The sequence below is a fragment of the Platalea leucorodia genome (assembly GCF_965183815.1).
Source record: "Platalea leucorodia genome assembly, chromosome: 3".
NCBI lineage: Eukaryota > Metazoa > Chordata > Aves > Pelecaniformes > Threskiornithidae > Platalea > Platalea leucorodia.
The window spans coordinates 85190959-85214203 of record NC_138825.1 but is presented as its reverse complement, the minus strand read 5'-3'; the positions used below and the strand labels follow the sequence as shown (position 1 = coordinate 85214203).

General features: G+C 37.8%; 1 protein-coding gene across 4 annotated transcripts in view; it reads right to left on the bottom strand.

The window, feature by feature from the left end:
• The window catches only part of EPHA7 (EPH receptor A7), a gene marked incomplete at both ends in the record, with an annotated part of 170756 nt that overhangs the window by 113837 nt on the left and 33674 nt on the right, over positions 1–23245 (bottom strand). The window lies entirely within an intron of this gene.

The following is a 23245-nucleotide window of genomic DNA, read 5'->3' as shown; positions in this document are numbered from 1 at the left end:
GGAGAAGCTCTGCTTTAAGGCCACTGAAGTGTTTTTGGTATCTGAAATAGTTGGTTTGGAATTAATGGAGCAAAGGCTACTCTTCCCTGATCTGAGAAACCCAGAGAAGCTGTAACCCACTGGTGAACCCTGCTCCCAAGGAAAGAATGAGGCGTGAACACTAGTTGGACAGATGACACTGGTAGGAACAAGCAAAAAGAGGAGGGCAGACAGCGTAAGCTGCACAATTGGTTTTTCCAGTTTCACAGAGAGAGACAACTAGGCTGAAATGAATTTACTAAAACTTTCAAGGGAAAGCTAAAAGGTAGATAGTTGGAAATATGCATACAAAATCATTTCATACTTTGGTTTGCCTGCTGTGAACCCATGGAAGTAAAAAATGTGCTGTGTTCCGAAACTGATGCTTAGAAATACTTTTATCAGCTATTCCACAGTTCCCAAAGCAGAAACACCCATAAAACACATCTATAATGATTCTTACAAGCAGAGAACTGCAACCTAGACATCCAGCTTAAAAATGGATAAACTATGATTGCTGTAGGGAACGAGGAAGAAGGAAGTGGGGATCAGACAACACTAAAACTGGAAACAGATTAAGACTCCGTTTCAGCACTGAGGTTATGGGCAAACTTACAAACACTGTCAATATGAAAAACAGAACACAAAAGTCCTCCAGAACTTTCTAATAAAGCAGAGGCTTTTTTAACCACATTATTTTATTCTTTTTTTTCCAACCCTAACACAGTCTAACCTTCTTAAGCCATCACCTGTATGCAAAGAAAAGGGACAGCGGGTGAAACTTAGTATTCGGTATCAAAATATTAAAGCTAGTTAAATAGTCATTCTGAATTCAGAGAGAGAGAATTTACTTTGGTTATATTCATATTTGCTTGGATATTTTCTCAGAACAGAAATGCAAAGTATCCAAAGACACTGATATTTGGAACAGTTATTTTGATTGTCTGGTACTGCACTGATGGAAAGAGCATAAAAACAATGAGCTTTATCTAAATCTCACTGAAGTCAATGAGGAGCATCTTTGACTTTAATAGCCTTTGGACTGGACTCACAGTGTAGCTACAGCGACATGACTCTTATTAATCTGATGAATGTTATGCAACTGAGAGAAAAAAATGGTGGTAATACTCAAGATAACAGTAGATCAAAGTTGATGAATTAGGTAAATCAACAGTGGGTCATACTAGCATAAAATGATAGGAAATTCTGGCCCTCTGTTACTCTCTATGAATATACTAACTTTCTCAAGAAAAACATGCCTAAAGGACAGAAATCGCCATAACACTTAGAGTTTGTCATGCTGAAAAAAAAAAACCAGTGGATGGAAGCTAAATTACCTGGCAGAGAAAATTAGCATGCAAAGCATGTATCCTTTGACTTTGAGAAAGGGGCACGAGTTTGCATTAGAAGAAAATCTAGCCCTGCTTGTAAAACATGCTAATGATTTAGTTTGATTCTACCACAGTAGCTGTTATATACGTTATTTAGAAGAGAAGACAGGAATAATTTTGGAGAAACACTTTGGATAAACATGACCCATGAATTCACAGTTGTGGCAAATTTAACTCAGAATTATGCTTTTACACATTCATTCAAGATTGTTTCAGAATTTCCTGACCAAAGACAAAGAGCACAAAAGCTGAACTGATTTGTATGCGCGTACCTTAAGACATATATTTAAACTTCTGTCTGCTCTTTCAGTACTTGCAATTGAAATGCAGTTAAAATTACCAAATAATAGTTTCCTGCCTTTCTTAAATAGTCTTGTTCCTCTCATACCGAGCAAAACACTGGACAAATACACCGGGTCTTCCAGCACGCAGCCTTCTGCAAAGCAAAGAGTAACTTAAAAGGCAAAGATCCCTACTGTGTTTCCAGTCTGTCCTTCTCAGCAGGGAACATTACGAAGCAAAGACGTAGAGGGTAAAATAGAGATTTCAGACAGAAATAACAAAACGTAAACAGAAAACTCTTTTTCATTTTTTTCTGATGACTTGATCAAGACATTTATATGCTTCGTCACTTACTATTTAAAGTAAGTGTGCGTTTCTTATTAGAATTCAAAGGATCTGAATGTCTGTGACTAGTTTACATGACTGAAAGCCATTTATTCTCCCGCACAGCATACCACAGGCAGCAGGTTCAGGCACTCGTACAATGCTACAATTCCATTAACTTTTTTTCCAATAAGAGGCTTGTGACAACATTTAATAACCATCCCTTCAACTTATACACCCCATAAATATAAGGGGCAGAATATTCCAGCATTTAAATTTTTAACAGTATGAAAAGAGTGCTTTTAAAAAGGTTTTTAAAAAACTTTATGGTTCTTTAGAAAGGAGGGTATGCAGGGGTACACATCATAATTAAAAGTACTCATTGGAGGAATACAACTAAATTATTTTCCCATTTTTCTTCATAAATTTAAATTTGTCACAAATATTTGTTTTTCCAGCCTAGCAGTGGAATACTTCTATTGCTCAGAAATTGGGGAACTATGAATCTTTATCTGTTTTTAACATATATCATTGTCCTTGCCAAGAAACTTAAAACTGAAAACTCTAGCAAGACAGGGTATTGCATGGACCACTTATGAGGGTGTGATAACTTGAGAAAGAACCATGCAAAAATACTTTTTTGACTTCTTTTTTCCCCCCTTTTGTCCTATCTTGCCAAATTGCCATAGTGAATTTTTTTATATTACAAGTAATTTAAATACATTGTTTTGTTCTACACTATTTTAAATCCACCTGTTTTGATCCAATTTAGTTCTTTATGTAATATTTTTAAGATCACAGGGACAGGTGGTATAAAATCCCTACTGCCACTACCTCCATAAGCAACATTAAAAAATGCTAATTGTTAAAAAAAAAAAAAAATTAGCCAAACATTACTCGAGCTCTGTATATGCAAATCTAAAGGTGATAAATACAGGTACTGTTCCACAAAAGTATCTCATGGTAAAGCTTGAGGCAACTCAAATTGCATTTGATCACATCCATTTTAATATTTCAATTCATTAATGCAGGCGAGCACTCAGCAGCAGCACTTCTTGCCTATAAAGGGAGCCTATATTGTAAGTCAAGGTACAGAACTCAAGCAATGGGAGATATGCAGGAAGGTATAACTGGCGAGGCAGGACTCCGATGTTGTAGCCATAATCCTTATTGTTGATCTGAGTAAAATGTGAACGCATTTGATCTTCCTCAAGCAAGTTAAGAACCAGGAGTACTTTTGCTACTGAAGGGCTTCTCGGGTACTGGAAAAGATGGGGGGGTGGAGCAGAAAGGGAAGAAAGCCAGCACAAAATAAATTTACTTGCATTCACTGTGGTGTGTCATTTACAGCTGCTAATCTAATAGAACAGCTCTTCCCAGATGAAGCTCCCATTTTGTTCAAACAGCTGCTCCAAAGTCTTATACGTTCCAGAAAAAGGTTTCAAACCAAGAGCAGTCAACTTTGCTGACAGCACAAAGACACAGAACAACACCTACCAGCCTAACCTAAACCAGTCTTCAAATAACACAAAAATTAGTTACTAATTTTTTTCCCACATAGTACAAAATCAACAACAAATATAGAAGAAAGCTATGCTTCAGCCAAGGCACAATCCTTTGCTTTCATATCTTAGCCTCTGTTAGGGACTGATGACCAGTGACCCCCCCAGGGCTACCCAGCACCTTGGATTTGTTTACTTGTCTGCGATAGCCGTGGCTGCTCCTCAGAGAAAATCTTCCCACCACCTCTGCGAAGCAAAGAGGTTTCTCTTGTTGGGAAGCTGGCAGAGTTCCACTGTGAAATACAAAGATGATATGAACAGCCCTTGGATGAGAGAGCCTCCTTACGCAGTGGAGCTGTGGTTTGAAACTGAGAAGGGCATTGTCATTTCATATTTAAACTTCCTTGCCTGGAAGCCCTAGATAAAGAGGTACACTACTCGGTCTGTATACAATGACGGACCCTGCTGAAGATGACACTAGCAGTCTTTCTTGGCTTGGACTAAGTTGCTTTCTTCTTGTATATCCAGTAGCACTCAGCCATAACAAGGATGTATCATAACAGTAGGTTCTGGTACATGGCTGGGCAAGGCTGCAGCGTCAGTGCATGGTACTCGCTCGAATACACATTTAGCGTATGCCACTGCAGTCAGTGCAATTGCAAACATTTTGAGCCAATGTGTTTGGTATCGTTTAAGGGACTATACAAATACTGTAAATAATGGAATATTGCAAAGCCACAAGTAAATACTGAGGAATTAACACACACTACTAAGAACTACGATACCACATCTGTGGCACAACAAGGCATTAGCTGTTGCAACTAGGGGTGCTGACTGCAGCTTATGTAGAAAAATAGCATCTTCTCTGCTGTGAGCTCATCACATGCCTTAGTGGCCTGGTAAAGATCAAATAATGTATATTTTTCTTTTCATATTTATAAAAAAATTCCAAGAAACTCTGGAAGGGGGGATGAAGGCAGATGTAGAGAGCAGCAAACATCAGTCTGGAGTCCCACTTGTGGGACAGGAAAAAGGAAAAAAGGGACGTGTTAAGTACTGTTCATTTTTATGCAACCTTTTCACTATAAACACTATGGAGATTCATTTTGCTTCTAGGAGAGCTAGGAAACTTAAACTGGGAGGGATGATGGAAATATGGTAAGGGCTGTGAGTGACATGTGTAACAACCAATGTTTATATAACCAAAGGAGAAAGAGTAAAGAGGTGTAGGGCAGTGACATTAATCAAGAAAATTATTTGCTACTACAATAATACAAACAAATTCAAAAAAAGATATCTCCATTTGTAGAAGTGCAAGGTTTCCAGGTGTCATATCAGCTTAAGACTGAAGGGACACACAGTTGTTTCAGCATGCTAGGCACTTGATTGAACATGGCTTTTGATGATAATTCTTGAGTTTATATGAAAATAATGGAATATAATGAGTTGCAAGGAGGTGACTGTACTAATTACTCTTTGATCCCATTATAAAAAGTAGACTGGCACAACAGGGGGAAAAATAAAGATGAAATACTGTGCTAGCAGAGCAAGAGAGCTTATCTGTTTATTCTGGTTTGCTCACCATTCCCTGAGTTTGCCACCATGAGTAAGTTTTGGTGCCATACATGCCATACTTTCATGCACACAGAATAAGATGAAACTAACATTTAAAAAACAATACTTTTTCAAATTCAGTGTCAAAGGATGTCAAAAGAGTAATCACAGAGTTTCAACAACAGCATATTACTTAGGAACTTGGGGTAACAACCTGGTTCCACTGAGAACCACGGCAAAATGACTGCCCGCCTTGGGAGAGCTCAGGTTTTCTCCTGGGTCCCTCCCTCCTCTTCACACAAATAAAGTAAGTTGACTATATATTAAAGTGATGATATGCATTGTATTTTTTCCTACAGGCAGTGGCTAGAATTTGTTTTATATCTGTGTGGACATAAGCCTCCATTCTTGTGATTTGTTTTGCATTATCTTAATCATCTCCCTACCTTTCTACCCTCTCCAAGCCTGCAAATATTAAAGACAATTCAGCTAACCCCCTTTTCACAGAAATTATGTATACACAAGGAGTTTGTGCAGATGTTTCCTGGGTGAAGTTATGCAGCTGCAAAGACTTTATTAATTATAAAATGCAAAATGGATTGTTCTGTAATTGAAACTCTCTGGGGCTCCGATACATTTGAAAATTAACATACATATATGTATGGTCAGGACATAGATGGATGCTGTTGGATTATTTATTACACATGGATATTTTAGCTAATGCAGAAAAAAGGCTGGTCTTTCTCCACTGGAGCTTTCAAATATTTGCTTCATATTGAAGTCCATGGTTCCATAACTCAGGACTGAAAGCACAGCTTGCAGAAACAGTACTCCCACTGCTAGTGTTGCTGACCTCATCTACGATGGACAGGTCCAGAATCTTTATTTTAATCCTATTGACAGTGCCTCAGTGGGAGTAATTATAACAGTCGGCCACAAATCCAGACCTCCTGTCACTGATATATTAGGGTTTTTCACAACGAAAATGAGCAGCAGACAAGGAGGGTGAAAACAACATGGGGTAGTGATTATAGCAAGATTTGTCAACCCCCTTCCGTATTAATCTGCTACAAACATATGACAATTTGGCATGGGAGACACCAGAAATACAAAATGTTTAATCTTCCACAGTATCAAAAATAAAATTTTGAAAAAAATTTGGGGGGCGTTGTTCTCTTACAAGATACTTGGCTGGAAGATCACAGCATCAGCCACCGGCACTTTTTAGCCAATGTATCTGAAGAGTTTAGATAAACTGAAAGCAGACCATTATAAAATAATTCCCAAATGTGGATTTCAATGTGAAATATTAGACATCAGAAATCCAGTAACAAAAGGAGACTTTATAACCTCTGATCCTCTTTTCCAATAATTTGTGTAGGTTCAAGTCATGATTATGTTTGAAACCGTAAATTACTTTTATAGTGAGAGATGGCATCTGTTATGCCTTCTCTGGCACCTAATATATATTGTTTTATAAGGAGCTTAGACTGTAGTATTTTATTTATCTAACTACTATGCAATGATAAATGTCTAGCTGAAAAAGATGTTTATTTTAGCTTGATTTTTAAACTGCAATAGCATCTAAAGATTATTCATGTTTCAGCCAATGAATTATGTTGTATGGTTTAACCAGAGTAAACTCGAGATTCTTAATGGTGCCTCAGCTATAGTGTGAATGACATATCTAAATAGGGCTGTCCCATGGCTGCATACCATCATCCACCAAATGTTTGCTGTTGCCTGTCAGGAATCTCTCAGACCTCATATTCATTTCCAAAGCCTAATATGCCCTTGTTGTCCAAAGCCCTGCTAATGTCTTTTGAGAGATGTTCACATACTGCTGTTCACACAAATAGAGATCCAGAAATAGAATGCTTGCTAAGTAATAGTAACTTATTCTGATTTTTCCACTGAATGAAGTGAAACCTTTCCCTCTCCACAAATCTGCTGAAAAAAAACACTGAGTATGTCATCATGTGTGCCTTTTTAACTTATCTACTTGCAAAGAAACATAGGCACAAAGAAATACTCTGGTGTTTTCCTGGCTAATTTATACACAAGGACAAGGTAATCAGGTTGAAGAATGTATCCCACAAATCAAAAAATACCCAATGTCACTATACTGTAACAGCAAAATTACTTTGAATCTAATGATTTTGAATATGTACATAAAAGACTACATTTAAATGGCAATTAAAGAAACTAGCATAGTCTGAGCAGAATTAATTAACTGGGTAAGTTAAAAGTTGTGCATTGAGGCTATGACATAATGTTTCTCTACATTTTCAGAGTTTGCAAGGACTTGGGCATGTGCCTTTCATTAACTTTCTTGGGAACCACAAATATAAAGCCACCATGAAAATTTGGGGGAAATTAACATGAGAGAGATACAATGACACAAAAAGGCAGACAGATGCAACTCTATTACTGAACAGAGTTCAAAAGTTAAAGGTGGGTTAGAGAAATGAAAGGAGAAAAGATATTCTGGCTTTCCTGTTCATTCTTTTCTTTTTTTTTTTTTTTCTCCTTTTCTTCCACCATGCCCTTCCCTCAAGATTAGGTTTACAAGGGGCTTGAGAGGGCTTCTGCACAGAGTTGAGTGACAGCTTGACTGATTAGCCAGATTGGGAGCAAACGTTCCACACTTTGCAGGACATGGTGTAGGTTCATCACAAAAAAATGAATCCATGCCTGAAGTTTTGTCAGCAGTAGAAGTTTCACCTGTCTTCCTCAGAAGGTTCTCAACCAGTCAGAGAATTAGTGGAAAAATGCACTTGATTTGCTCATAGCTTCTGCATCTTTGGATTTTGTATTTTCTTCTTTTACTGACTTGGTAATATTTAATTATTAACTTTTTTACTAAAAATCTGTTAAAACTACAGTGACTAAGAATTCAGCAACTCTAAGACCACCAACTAACTTACGTTATGGAAGTTATGATGTTCTGATAGGAAAGTTGTACGATTATCTAACTGAGCAGAATAACACATCTCTTAGATGCATCAGCAGACAACAGACATTGCTGCAATGAAAAGACATTGGCTATGCAAACTACAGTGTAAGTAGTACTTTTTTTTTAAACAGATGTATGAAAAATTTGTGCTAAATTTGTCACATTCCTCTATTAATGTCTTCGTCTGTCTTTTTTTTTTTTTTTTTCTTAACTTGTACAAAATTCAACTCTAACACCCATAAGAAAAGAAAATACTGGTGATGAAATTAATACAATAGATTGTTTTCATGAGCTTTTTCTTCAACTTTTTTCTTCAACTTTTTTCTTCCCTATTTTTCGGGCATAGCTCAAACAAGGAAGCACCAAAAAATTCCTTATAGTCTACGATGTAGCTAGCTTGCCTTATACAGTGTTTCCACTTAAATAATAAAATGAGCTTACTGAGTTCAGTAGGGACTTTGACAGTAGCAATGCTATGACTCAACTCCTCTGACATCATACAGGTTCTGTACGGCCATACCTTGTCTGTCCATACACAAATGAACCCTTTGAGGTGTTGAATGCACATTCGGGCTTTGTGATTGCCAACATGTCTTAGGGAAGGTTTCCTGTTGTTTTCTACACAGAACAAAATACATCAAAAAAGCTCCAAGCAGTAATGAAAATTGGGGGGGGGGGGGGGGGGGGGGAAGGGCGTATTTTGGGTTTGCTTGTTTTCTAAATAAAAATACAGTAAAATCTGATCATTGATAAATCATTTGGAAAATATAAAAATAATTTGAAAAAATATCTTTGAATTTAAAGCCAATGAGATTCCCATGGTCTTCTTACCCGACCTTCCAAAGTAACAAAGGCCTTTGGATTTAATGGAAAAAACCTTTAACCTCAAATATTGTGTTCAGTTTTGGACCTTGAGACAAGACATTGAGGTGCTGGACCATGCCCAAAGAAGGGCAACAAAGCTGGTGAAGGGTCTAGAGCACAAGTCTTATGAGGAGCAGCTGAGGGAGCTGGGGTTGTTTAGTCTGGAGAAAAGAAGACTCAGGGGAGACCTTATCGCTCTCTACAGCTACCTGAAAGGAGATTGTAGCGAGGTGGGGGTCGGTCTTTTCTCCCAAGTAGCAAGTGATAGGACAAGAGGAAATGGCCTCAACCTGTGCCAGAGGAGGTTTAGATTGGATATTAGGAGAAAATTCTTCACTGAAAGGGTAATGAGGCACTGGACCAGGCTGCCCAGTGAAGCGGTGGAGTCCCCATCCCTGGAGGTATTTAAAAGACATGGAGATGTGGCATTTAGGGACATGGTTTGGTGGTGGACTTGGCAGTGTTAGATTAATGGTTGGACTTGATGATCTTAAAGGTCTTTTCCAACCTAAATGGTTCTATGATTCTATGATATTAAAGGTAAAAGTGTACAGTGGAATCTGAAAGTACAGTTATTAGGTAGGACCTGTTATTTTTTCCTCTTTTACTGATTTCTTAAGCAACTCCATTATTTTAGAATCTTTTAGCCCCATTACCTCAAAGAAAACAAACCAAAAAAGACAGTCTCACTCTAAATAGCAACCTCACTACACAGCAACGCTGCAATACAACTACGAGATGACAACCTTTTATATGGAGCAGTGGATGTGTCCCCTGGCATGAGCATCTCTAATGCCTATTAAGCCCTCCAAAGACTCTCATCTCCCTTGCCAAATGAACAGTCATAGTCTTGCCAGTTTGGCTGTCAAAGTCCTCTGATCAAGAAGTCACTGTGTTTTTCACCAAACCCCACAAAAGCAGTTTCCAAATATCTGCAAAACCCCTCTCACTCCCTGGCTGCCCCTTTTCTCCCTTCCTGGGAGCAACACCAAGAAACTTCCAGGAGAAGAAACATGAACTAGTGAAGGGAAGACTAATAATAGCTTTTCTGGCAGAATTGCTTCTAAATTATCATGAGACGGAGAGTGGAAATAGGGGTAAATTTTGGTCTATCATAGACACATCAGCCAGATCTGACAGCCAAAGAGATCTAGGTATGCAGAGACTGAAGTTTCCAACTTGCTTCTCATCCTTCAGAGCTGTTCCTCAACAGACAAGTCCTGCAGCTGTGGGGGACAGATGGCTTACACTGCCCCAGGAAGAGCAGATGCCTGCAGCTAGGCACTTCTCAGGCTGCCTGCAGACTGGATCTGCCCATCTGATACTTTCCAGGAGAGTCCGTATGTTGACCTGCCTGCTTGACCCCAACCATGAGCAAGCATGGGGGTCAGCTGGAGGATACCAGGTCAAGTTTTCCTTCCCAGGAAGACATGAAGTTCACACTTGTCTCTAAAAGCCTGGACACAGCCAGTCTGGTTTTGCTCAAAGGCTCAACAGTGATGTCCAAAATACAATGTAGATCCACCTATGTTGTCAAAGGAGTTCCCCAACAGCAATCTACTTCTGCAAGACATAAAAAATACTTTATTATACAGGCACGATCATGCCCATGTCACTAAAGCCTTATTTACAAAACCTTCTGATGTACTACTGTAAAACTAACTTTATGCTGTTAGTTTTATTGGTTCCTCAATCCAGTTCACTCTACAGCCACTAAATGTCTGTGAAGGCACAGTACAGGAGAAGGGGGCTGAGAAATGGTGGAACCACTTCTTTCAGCAGCAATGTTTAATTGATGCATTAATAAAATGTAAAGTTAGTGAAAATATAACCTGAGTAGCTTCTTGTACTTCTGCGAAGAAAACAGTACTAGGTTTACTCATTCTATCTTTATGCCATAGATTCCCTCTTCACACAGATGACTCCCTCCTGATGCCCCCAAATCCTGCCCTACAACTGTCCAGATGCAAATATAATGGGACAGTTTCCTATGAAGGCCTTAGATAATCTGAAATCCTCTCATGAAATCATTTTGCCCCCTGTGAAATAACGGAGGACTTTTGGTGGGGTCATATGGTTCAAGGATAAAGTTCTCTGTAAAGGAAGTGATGCAAATAGATCTGTTGCTGCAGACTTCTTGAAGCTTTGAGACAATCAACCTGATGTGGATGTTTAATTTAATTTAACTGTAATGGTGCTTAATAATTGGCTGGCAAGAAATAAATCTGGAGGGCTTACTCATAAAATAGAACAGAAGCAGGCATCTCTATAAGCTTTCCAATTGAAATGAAATTACAATAACTTAATAACACATTTTTGTTTCCTTTGGACAATGACCTACCATTACCATTCCAGGCCTCAATCCAGAAGATATTTTTTAGAGGTTTCTTTAACACATTCCTCAAGACCATCATTATACAGCAAGCAAATCCATCCAAACAAAAGACTAGCTTCTAAGAACCCGCAAGAGAAAAATGACTCCACTTCTGCGCAATGGTGCTACAAAATCTAAAAATAACTTTCGTTGCATATCCTGGTCTCAGATACTACTATGTTTAATGTTGATTGTCCTACTTACTCAGAAAAATACGCTTGTGCCTATCAATCCATTGCAGTGCTTTTGGAGGAACTTTAATGCAAAAAAACGACTGTTCTCCACAGTTGCATTTGTCTTGGAATGGGAAGAAATAGACATACTTCCAGGAAGGAAACAATAAATACACTCTAATTTCTTTAAGAAGGGATTCCCTTCCAGGTTCACTGAAGCCAATAAAAATTTTATCAGTGTGTAGACTGGAAATTTAAACTGTCTGCATAAGTATTTAACTATAATCTTTCAAAATAATAATGTATTTAACCTCTTTATCTAAAGATTAGAGTATCAGTTTATTAAGAGATTACAAACACACAACTCCCCTTTAATGAAAAAATAAAAATGAAAACATAAAAGAAAAGCATTACCATAGTAATTCACTGATATGAAACTGAACTGGAATAAAACATGAAGAAACTTTTTCTGGGTTTGCTTTAGCAAGTCTGTGGTAAGAATAACATTGCTAACTCTGACAGATTTATCTGCTAGAAGAGTTTATGAGAAAACTTCCCAGATTCACACAATGCTTTAATTCCAAATAGTACGGCATGAGTTGTGATACTGTGAAATGAAGTTGTCTTTACTAATTGCATACTCTGAGCAGAAGTGTGTCTTATAGCAGAGCGTGTATCAAATCTGCCTGGCTGATTCTTATGATTTGGAAATGTCACTTTCTACTAAGCACAGAGAAAATAGGGAGGGGCAATAAAGCCGCTCAAAGATAGCAGCCATCCAAAAAGATAAAGAACACGCTGAGGAAAAGCAGACAACAGATTGCAGAGACAGAACAATCACAGATGGAGGCCAGGTGGGTGGGTCAAACAATTTTTTTTGAAAAGGTTTATTTTCATATTTAAACAGTACCCCGTTGTGTACATGTTCAGCAAAGAACTGATAAGAAAATGGATTTGTAAGTGCGTTTGAACAAACAACATGTCTTATAGTCAAGAGGGGCTTAGTTGTATATAATTAAGGGATAACGTGCATGGTTGAAGAGTGTATGATACAACAAGCATTTTCTGCTAGTGATTAAATGCCACTGCAAAACAAAGGAGCTAGATGCTCGAGGAAGGTTTATGGAGCCAGCATGGAGTAATCTTAAAACATGAACTTTCTTTTTGTTAGAGAAGACAAGAGGCTATTCATCAAACCATACAAAAGATTTTTTTCACTGAAAATGCTGTGAACCTCCACAGTGCTTCTGCCACCTAATCAAGCTCTTTAACTAAGATTATCATACTTTCTGTTTCAGTGTACACCGCTATTATGTACAATCTTTTAAACCCCTTAAGAGAACAGATCTGTGCACATACAGTGCCAGGTTCCCTGGAACTGTGTGCAATCTTTTTGCAAATTTTCTTTGCAAATTTCCCAAAACTTAGTGGCATTACTCAGCTAAGCAACTACAGCCCTGAGGGCTTGATCCAAACCCACAGAAGTAATGAGTGTGTTGGACAATGGATGACCTGAATCATGCAATAAAGACAAGGCAAATGAGGAAGATCAAAGGTGCACCTAGACCACTGGCTTGTTTCTGGCCATGACCTATGCCAGATGCTTACAAAAGAAAAGAGCGAGCAGGGCAGAGATAGAGGGGACTTGTATCCAACAACCAGCTGCTATCAATCGTGAGCTATTAACCATCTCTATCTCTTTGTTTAATATCCCCTAACAAACTTTTCTTTCCTGAATTTATCAAATTATTTTCATAAACTACCAGAGTTCATCCAAGTGACTATTTACCTGAATGTTACAGCATGTTTTATTTCTTATAAGAAAGTATACATAGTGCATGTTTCCACACAATTCCTTACATAGCTGTAGCTTGTATAGATACAGCCACACCAACACTGAATCTGTGTAATGCTGACAGTAATGCCACAGCAGCAAACAACACTGTGTGGCTTTCAAAGCCCAAGAAACCGAGTAAATAGCATGTTCCAAACACTGACCATTACAGGGGCTATGCACAGGTGTCACTGACTACATAGCCAGCTCAGGTATGTCATAGCAGAGACTGCAGTATAGACACATGAACAATCTCCACTGCATCTCACCAGCTGTCAGGTATGTTTCCAAGAATGCCGATATTCCAATGCATTTAGAAAACTTTTAACAATTTGGGAACTTAGAATTCCTATTTGTGTTTTTTTTATTATTATCATTTGTATCTTGGGTTTCAACTTTTTAAAACTGAAAGGGAATAGAAAGAATGCTACTATAGCATGAATGCATCCACATTAGCACTTTTGTTTGGATCCAGAGTGCAATTCTGAAGTGATTTCCCAGAAATCTCTGTTTATCATGTTTTGGTTCACATCAGAGTAACCTCAGAACACATCAACTGGTTTGCTTTCAGAGGAAAAAAAAAAAACAGAAGATGTGCTCCCAGAGTGAAACTCATGCACTCCAACCACAATTGGATCAGACTAGAGCTATCCCAAATAAATCCCCCAGAAATTTATCCAGTGTTACCATCAAGTCCTCAGGACTAACTGGTTTGTTTTGCAGATTCACTCCTATTGCTCCATGTGCCTTGCTAGTGACACCATCATGAGGGGAAAACATGAATTCTTTATTTGAGGGAGCTTTAATTGTTAGCTTTGATTGACAAATCAGTACATAAATTATCTAACAGACGTAGAACTGACTCAGCATCCTAATTGTGAACAATTTGTAACCCAAATGATTTTTTTCTGTGCAAGTAATTCTTCAAACAGCTCTGTGTAGCTTGTTAGAAAGACAAATTTATAGATGTTGTTTCCTCAGTGCTCAAGAAACTGCACAATTCTTTGAAAAAGAGCAAAATACTGAAAGAGAAACAATGAAGGAAGCAAGTTGTTATAGTCACAAACAAAAAAAGAAAACAGAAAAAAAAAAAGAAAAACAAAGAAAATAAAACCTGGTTTACAGAAGTGGGGGGAGAAAAAGCAAATTTATATAAAATTCAATAACAGGCAACTGGGCCCAGTTTATCCTCACAAAAACTGTATGCAGGTACCAGAAGAAATACTGTCCATGTTAGGGAAGTGCCCTCACAGCCTATGGCAGAATTCAGTTTTCTACTTAGGGTGGAATTTAAGGCTTTCAATTAGGCAGCTCTATTAAAAAATCAGTCATTCATTCTCAAAAGAATGGACTGCCAAGGAAGAAATAAAACATATCTCAAGAAGGTGTGAAAGTCATGGTAATGGCCCAGGGGACAGCAGATATCATCACTGTTAGAAAGCATTCCCTGATATCTACCTGGCCTCTAATACATTTCTGTCTTCAGTTCTGCTACATCACCCAAAAGCATACTTGTCCTCTAGTACCACTGTCCTTCTTCCCCATTCTTGCAATTTTCTGCGTTAAATATTAACGTTTTTTTTCTGAATGATAAAACCACAAATATAATTAAACTTTAACTGAAGTTAATCTCATAAGAAAAACAAAGATGGAAAAAATTCAGAGAGTAGAGTGGCTGTGGAGGTCCACCAGGAGTCAAGGAATGTAGCTGAGCAAAGGGAAATAAAACAGGCATGCAGTCCTCACTCGGGGCTCAGTTCCTCCCCTTCTTTTCCCAACTTTTTCTAATTGCTCAGCCAGATGAATTTCCATTACACAACCCAGCTCCTTATCACGAGCAAGCACACTAGTCCAACAGACCTACTGATCTCAAATGGGTCTCCGCTGAGACAGCGACAGGAAAGCTACACAAAGGAAAAAGGCTGGCCAACTCTGACACTGGATTTAAATAGATTGGGACCTGGGTGTCCTGAGTCTGCCTTGAGGACTTCAGCAGGAAAAAAGGGGCTGTTGGGAGGGAAACATCAACAGAAACTGCAGCAATGTGATACAGAGCGGGAATATTTTTAGAGAAGAAGTCGTCCAAATTAATCCCTTGATCTCCACTGCCTAGCTGACAACAGGCCACAGATTAAATATTCAGGATGTGATTTCTCCCAAGATTATAACACCTAAATTTCAGTGTCAATATGTTAGCACTTACATGTGTAATGAGTAGCTAAGTTCTCATTGGAGTCTATAGAGATGCAGGGCTCAATTCTGAGCTGCCTAAACACAACTGCCTAGTCCAGTCTGAGAAAGACTATACTGCCAGATCCCCAGCTAACTGTCCAAAAGAGTATAGGTCTCCTATGACTCCTGTATCACATCTGCCAGCCCACACAAATGTCTTGCATGCTATACACCACCTCAAACAAGACCAGACAAAGAATGTTTATGAACCCAAACCCAGCCACCTGCAAATGGTCAGTGGAATGGCTTTCCAGGAGAGCTTCAAAATAAATCCTGCTCTCAGTTACTTGTCCTGGCATGCCAACTTATAAAGCATCCAGTCATAAGAATTACCAGTAATCCTCAAATGGCACCCAACTGCATAGCCTCATAAAATATCTCCTGTTTTCATATGCAAGCAGTTTATCTAGCATCCTATGATAGGTGGGTAGTGTTGAGAAATGAGAACAGTAGATTATCCACAATTCTCTATCAGATCTGCCTCTATCAAGTACCAAATAGATCCATACACATAGCGTTGTAGAGCTTTTTATAGCTTGTCACACAAAGTCTCAGTGACTGAACTGAAACGAGTAATGCATGCCTACATGGAATGAGATATCAAGCTGGGGCTGGCATATCTGAGCCTTGCAGCAGAGAACTGGTGTACTGTAACTAGTTATCTAAATTAAAAATAAAATAGTGGTGAAGTTAAGTTGTTTATGATAATGTTAGGCTATTATGACATTTATGTGGAAGATGATGAAAAGTAATTTGGTATGAATGCAAATGTTAGCTGGCAATTTACTGCATTACAGCAGCAGTATAGATAGAACACACATTTGAAGAATCTTAATTTTACACAAGCAACATGAGTGTGTCTATGTTTGTGGGCATGTGTGTACACACATGCATGCTTCACGAGCATTCATATTTCAATGATATAACCCTTTCTACTGGCCTATTTTGCACCCAAAAACAAAAGCAAAGAGTTTGGGTGAAGGCAAGAACAAGTAAATATTCTCAGTTACTAGTGACCGTGGAAAGCTGAGTTATTAAAGACTTTATCAAGTACACATTGATTCTTAAAAGAAGAAAAAAATCCTCTATTTGTCTTTCCATATCTCATCTTTGTTCAAACTTTGGAACAAACTAACATATGACATCACTGAACTAGCAGATGCAAAGATATCAACAAGCATTAATCATGGACTCTTCTGGGGGATCTGGGAATCCTTAATTAACATTCTACTTCCCGCACTACAAAGGGTGCCAACCCCTTTGCCCAGCCACTAATGCTCATGTTGAATTAATAAGGTACTTTTATGCATTTTTGTGCCCTTTTGGCTTCCTTGTCTTATAGAGCCCATAAGTGGGCAAAACTATTCTGCATTTAACCTGAAGCTTTTAAGATATTTGATAATTACTGATAACTTTGCCAAAATAAAACAAAATGCTGTTCAGAGCAAGGAATTCTAAGATGTAAAAGGAACACAAAGCTCACTGGAATCTTCCTCAAGTGCAGGGAGAGGTTTTCAGTATGTGTACCCACATATTTGACGTCAGTGTCACACAGGGTGACTTTATTGCACATATTTGCAAGAATGAGCCCAAGTATATATCATCACTGCAGGCACACTGGTTTTCAACCAATAAGGTTCCCAACAAGTACCTCTGGATGGCCTTAAACCAATATACCCTCTCATCTGTCCTCTGCTCTTAGGTGTTTCCAGCAGTACCAGAGGTTTCAAACAGCCCGTACTTAGTGCTGGATTTTCACTCATTCTCCTTCAGTCCTGAACATAGCACGCATTGTGGATTAGCAATCAAAAAAACTGTTTCATCAAAGTCTGAAAATGGGAGCTAGTGGAAAAAGAAATGGAATTTAATGTGAAAATAGGTAATGCTAGAGTTGCTGTACTGATTGCTTTTTTCTTTTTTTTTTTTTCCTTTTTTTTTTTTTTAATACTGAATTCACTTACAGCCTCTGCTTTTTATTTGCAGTGAAGCTGCTATAAAATTTTCTGTCAGCCGTAGCTGGTCTGCAGAATTAAGGGCTACTGCTGTACAATTTAGAAATACAGATTCTTGACCTTTTCCATGATGATGTTTCTACAACATCCTTTGGCAGCAAAGCCCATAGTCTAATCGATCGTATAGTAATTGTCCTAAAACTTAATATAAATTGTTCCTGACAGTGCTTAAGCACATAGCACTTTTATTTACATCCACTGACATATGAAAATAAAATACTGCTTTTCTCTTGTAACACTCTGTAATAGGTTGGCAGACTTAAGATTTTGTGTAGAAATAAGAATTTGTGTGTTCAGTCCTGCTTAAAAAGAAATGAAACAAAACAACCTCCCAAAAACCCCCAAAATCTCACAACCTTAAGAATGAAGACAACAAATGCCAAGTCATGCTGGTAGATGAGTAGATCCCACCAATATAAAAAAGTGAAGCACCTCTTTCAGATGAGAAAATCAGAAAAGAACAGGGGACAAAGAAAAACCTCAGACAGACTCAGAATGCAAGATTAGGTAGGGTTTATGTGGTTTTACTAGTAAATCAAATCCAGTAACACAAAACTTGAGGAAGGGATTGACTTTTGGTATTATCTCAGTCTATATTGTTCAGCTAAAGATTCGACAGGTATATAGTCCATTTACATTCAGCTCTTTGCATATGCAGCAAAATTTATGTCACCTACTCAAGTTTTATACCAGTTCTGTTAAACTTTGAAGATTGATTGCACTGCTGTTCTCATGAAGGTCAAACAGGTGATGCAAACTTCTGCTGCTTTTAGTTCCTAAATTTCTGGAGAGTTACCTTAATTCTGTGGTTTTCAGGTTTACTTTATTAAGGCTGTAGCCATGCTTAATACTTCAGTGGGATGGGAAAAGGCAATTTTTCTGCATAGAAGAATAATATAACATTTGCAACCCATACATCTGTGTTATCTCCTTAATTTTCTCTTTGCATCAAAACCAGATTAAAACCGCAGTAATTTTCTTTATTCTCCATTTCTTTAAATAAAATTATTTTACATTTTCAATTAACTTAGGTAAATTTTCCATTTAAGTACCTATTCCTTGAAAGAAGAGAACCACAGTAACTCATTATCATAATTCATCATATTTCTTCTAGTTTCTCATTTTTATATCAGAGAATCTGTATACTGTTCTTCTAGGCTTTCCAGCATCTTACTGCCTCATCTTCTTCAGCCTGACTTCCTGGCACTGAGTACACCAAACCCATCTGCCAATTTCAAATTACCATTCCCTCACTAGGGAGCATAAAATACTTTTTCACTGGATCTGTCTTCATCATAGGCCCTTACTCTGAAGTGACTGAGTTGACAACAATATATGTACAATGTCCTTATGTCGCAACATGAAAAGTGTTTAAAAAGAGAAGTTTAGTTGTCCTTCTCATACGTTGTTCCAGATGGCTGCATATGTTTGAATATGAGCAAAACTCAAAATACTGGCTTTTCTTCAAAATTAATTTATTCAAATGTCTATAAGCCTAATGTCCATTTTTTTATCCTTCTCTTTGCGATGATAACCATCAAACTGGAGGTAGATTTCCTAGGAAGAGCTGCAGAAAGGTGGATATCCTACTCTGTTTCAATTTTCATTAGTCATGAAGAGGTATGGTGCAGCTTGAAAATTTAGTTTTTATGGCCTCTGTTCTGTTCTAAGAAGAGGTATAAAGTAGAAGTGGACCAAATCCACACCTGATTTTATTTCATTTTGAGATTTCATTCTACTGCTCTGTTAACTACAATAGGTATTTGGCCAGGTTTGCAGGCTAAGCAGTCTTCTTCATAGAAGAAAATTATTTAGAAGTAGCATGGCTCAGTAACAAGGGTGCTAAGTCGAAATTTGTATTTGGGATCCATTCCCCACATTGGCACCTAACAGCTTTGTGATCATAGCCAACTCACTTGATTTCTCTTCTTTTCTCTATCTTCTCTGGTTAAATAATGAACAATAGGAGCAAAGGGGGATACATTACCATTCAGTGTACAGACAGTAGCACCTCAGAATCAACTGATTCCTCTTCTTGAGTCTGGTTGAAACACGTAGGCATTAAAACACTAAACAGCAACAACAGCCTTCAGTAAAATCTGTGCAATTTCAGAAGAATTTAAACTGCTCAAAGGAAAATATCACTAGGATAGAGAATATTTTCTAACAGACAGAATTAAATGGAAGAACTGACTCTCTTCTCTACACCTCCACCAAAACAAGCATGAAATGATAAAGTGGAAAAGAGCCTTGCTGTCAGCCATAGGACATACCTAACAGACAGGCACATTGAAGATAAACGCTTTATTCCTGCATCTTTTTTCTAGTGGATTTCAGGAGAGGGTTGTAGAGGTAAGAGGGCAGATAGACAAGGGGCTTTTATTGATTTTGTGTGCTATACTTGCTCTTGCTACTTATTAAGAACTGTGAAAATTGCCCATAGCTATCTTTTTCCATGTTTTTTCTGTCTGCAATACTGTCGCTCCTGTCTTTGTTCATGTCCTGGAAAAGCAGTTCCTCCAAGGACCACTGCTACAACAGCAGCAGACACCCAAGTCATATAAATGAAGATGGTAAGAGACGTGCAAACACTTCGCAATATTCAAAATTCTCCTATTAATCAACACCACTGTTACTTAAAGAGGTGAAGACCTTCAACCCACAATACCTATCGTTAAGACCATCCAAAAGCACATGATGGCAAGAGAGATCCCATAGAATCAGGCTGTAAAAGACTGCCTTGGTTTTACTGTGGGTCTTTTTTTCAACCAGAGTAAGACTCATCACAACTTTCCTTTAAGAATTTGCAATGGTGTCAACAACATCGGGAATAGAGACAGCAGCTTTCCAAGCATCTGTCGTGTCAGTGCTAGGGCCATCAGCATAAACAGATTGTGCTAGAGACAGCTGTCCCATGTGAATCAGTAAGACACAGCGAATTCTCTCCATTCTGCACTGATCACTGATGAAAAGGGTTTTCTTTGAATTGAAGGATAGATGTTATAAGTTCCTTGTATGTACCAAAAAACCTCAGCATGTTTTATGCCTTACTTTCCCTGAATTTCTCCTGATAAATGCACACTCCAATCTGATAAATATTCCCTGAGGAACACCATGCATTCTCTCTGTCCAGACACACAGGGAAAAAAAATAAATAAATTTAAAAAATCAACCTATGGATGACTAAATATTGATGAATATGGTGTGAATTCTGAAGCAGTTTCTCCCCTCCTCTGTCTTCCACTTTCTAATTTACAGAGTCTGCAGTATTTAGAGTCACAATGTCAACCAAAGTCAGAAGAAATAGAATTCTAGAAAGCATTACAACCATCATTAGCGCTCTCTATCCCAACTACTTATCAGACACATATAAATCTTGATGCCTATGTGACTCACTATGATGAAATTAAATGAGAGCAAACAGAGCAAATGCATGTCTACTGCTTTTATCTCTAACCTAGTCAGACAGTCATCAATATATTTGAGCTACAGCAATATATTCTGTAATATTTCAGAATATTGTTATCGTTTTATTAAACCAAATATCTTTAGTATTTACTCCTTGTATACCTCCATAGTTTCCTAACAGATAACCCCTCTCCAGCACTGACTGGATGATACAACATTTCATACAACAGCCTCACATGCTCCCTTTTCTAAAAAAAAATATATAATTTCTTTTCAAATATACATTTAATTTATGCCTAATATGGTGCAAGGAAAACTAAAATCAGCATTCACAAAGACAAGGAAGTAGAGCAGTTAGAGTCAATAAGAATGTTAAGGCCTCTGTTCATAACTGCATGTATTGTAAAAGCACAGAATCTGTATGTTCACACCAAATCAATCCTCTATTTACCCTCAGACATTTTAATCTCTTTCCTTAAAAGGACAGGTGCTGATAAAGATTTGAAACAGAGACTGAATTAAGAAAATGACAGGAAAAAAGAATCCCTGCTGCTACAAAACAGCACTCTCTCCGGGACTGCATTTCTTGAATATTCTCCTTCAAGGAGAGAAGCATATCATTTTTTATATTTAGCCAGGAAAGGTGACAGACTGAAATCAGATATGCTAAAACCAAGGCAGGTAGTGTGAAATCTAAGGAAGTACAAAATTGAGAACTTAAAAAGAAGAAAGGGGTTAAAATTCTTTTTCATCTTTAGAAAATCAGCACATTATTCCAACTGAGCTAACATGCTCAACTGTACTGCAGGATTACAAGGAAGCTGAAGACAAAGGTTTCATTCACAAGTCTACGCTTTTACAAGAGAGAACCTCCTGCACAGATGTAAAGTCAAGTCACATCTGATTAAGTTCACTTCTCCTGTGACAGTGGACAACACTTTTGGAAAAAAAATAGAAAGAGAAACCTTGATCCTGTATCGGGCAGTGTCCTGCACATTGTTCAGATCAAAATTTAGTATAGCAAAGTGGTGCATGTAGATATTCATTAAAATTATGCTAAAAATCATGAAGGAATTTATAAACTTCCTTTTCATTTTCACCACTACCTAATAAAAATACCAGCTCTCTCTAATAGCAAGTTGTGAAATACCTTTAAACATCACTAATTTTCCACCATTTATTTTCTTTTATTACAGAACATGTTTAAATAAACCATTATCTATGTTGCTTAGAAATGTACCTCCTCTTGATGTCTGTCTTAACCACGATGCTTCTGCTTTGTGACATCACAATTAGCTGTCATGGAAATGAATATGAGATAATAAGCACAATGCTTTGGGTCAACTCCTGGTCCAATTAAACTAAGATTCATGCCATTCACTTCAGCAAGGCCAAAATTTCACCTTTTAACTTCCACCAATGAAAAGCCAGTGGGAATAGCTGAACAGAACATGGCATCCAGTTTTTATGCAACATCTGATAAATAAATTCAGCAGGAGGTTTGGCATTCATTTTCATGGAAACATGGATGAACCTATCTCATGCAAATAAGCTGTGGGGGCAGAAAACCATGCATACATTGGAATATTTTGTAGAAAGTGATGTGTTCCACACAAAGCTTATGATTTTAGGAAATTATCAGTTGTCCCAGTGGCCAAATTAAAAGGGGTCATTCTACAAATAGGCAGAAAATTATTTTGTTTGTCCCTGAATTACACATCCTTTTGTTTTGTTCTGAACTTCTGGCAATGTGCTGTGAGATAATATTAACTCTTTGTGCTTACTGAGGCAGCAAGGAGGAGTATGAGACTTTTGATCATGTCAGAGGGTTATCTTTTACTACATTGCTTCATTTTGCAAGTTTGTCAAACTATGTTTAATCATTATTTCAAATTGAAAATAATAATGTAAAATTACTATACCCATATGATACACTAATTAGCACCTACCCCACAATTGTAGCAAGAGAAAAAAAAAAAAAAGTTACATGTAAGACAGAAAGCTGACGCTATAAATATTTTCAATCTGTTTCTGGCCTGATATGTTAATATTGCTCATTTATCACAGAAAAGTAACATGTGTGCTGACCTAGCACTGCAACTTTTTGCAAATGCACAATAGCCAGCTACTAATGGCTTTGAATGCTATTAGTGCATTGTGGTGAGAATAAATGTATCAATGAGTTTTTAATGACTTTAAATGGAATGCCTCCATGCAGCAGCAAGGACAGACACAAACATAATACACTGTGTTTTATTAATAAAAGAATAACCATTTTTTCCTCCATCAAGATGATCCCCTTCAGGCCTGAAGTGCACTGT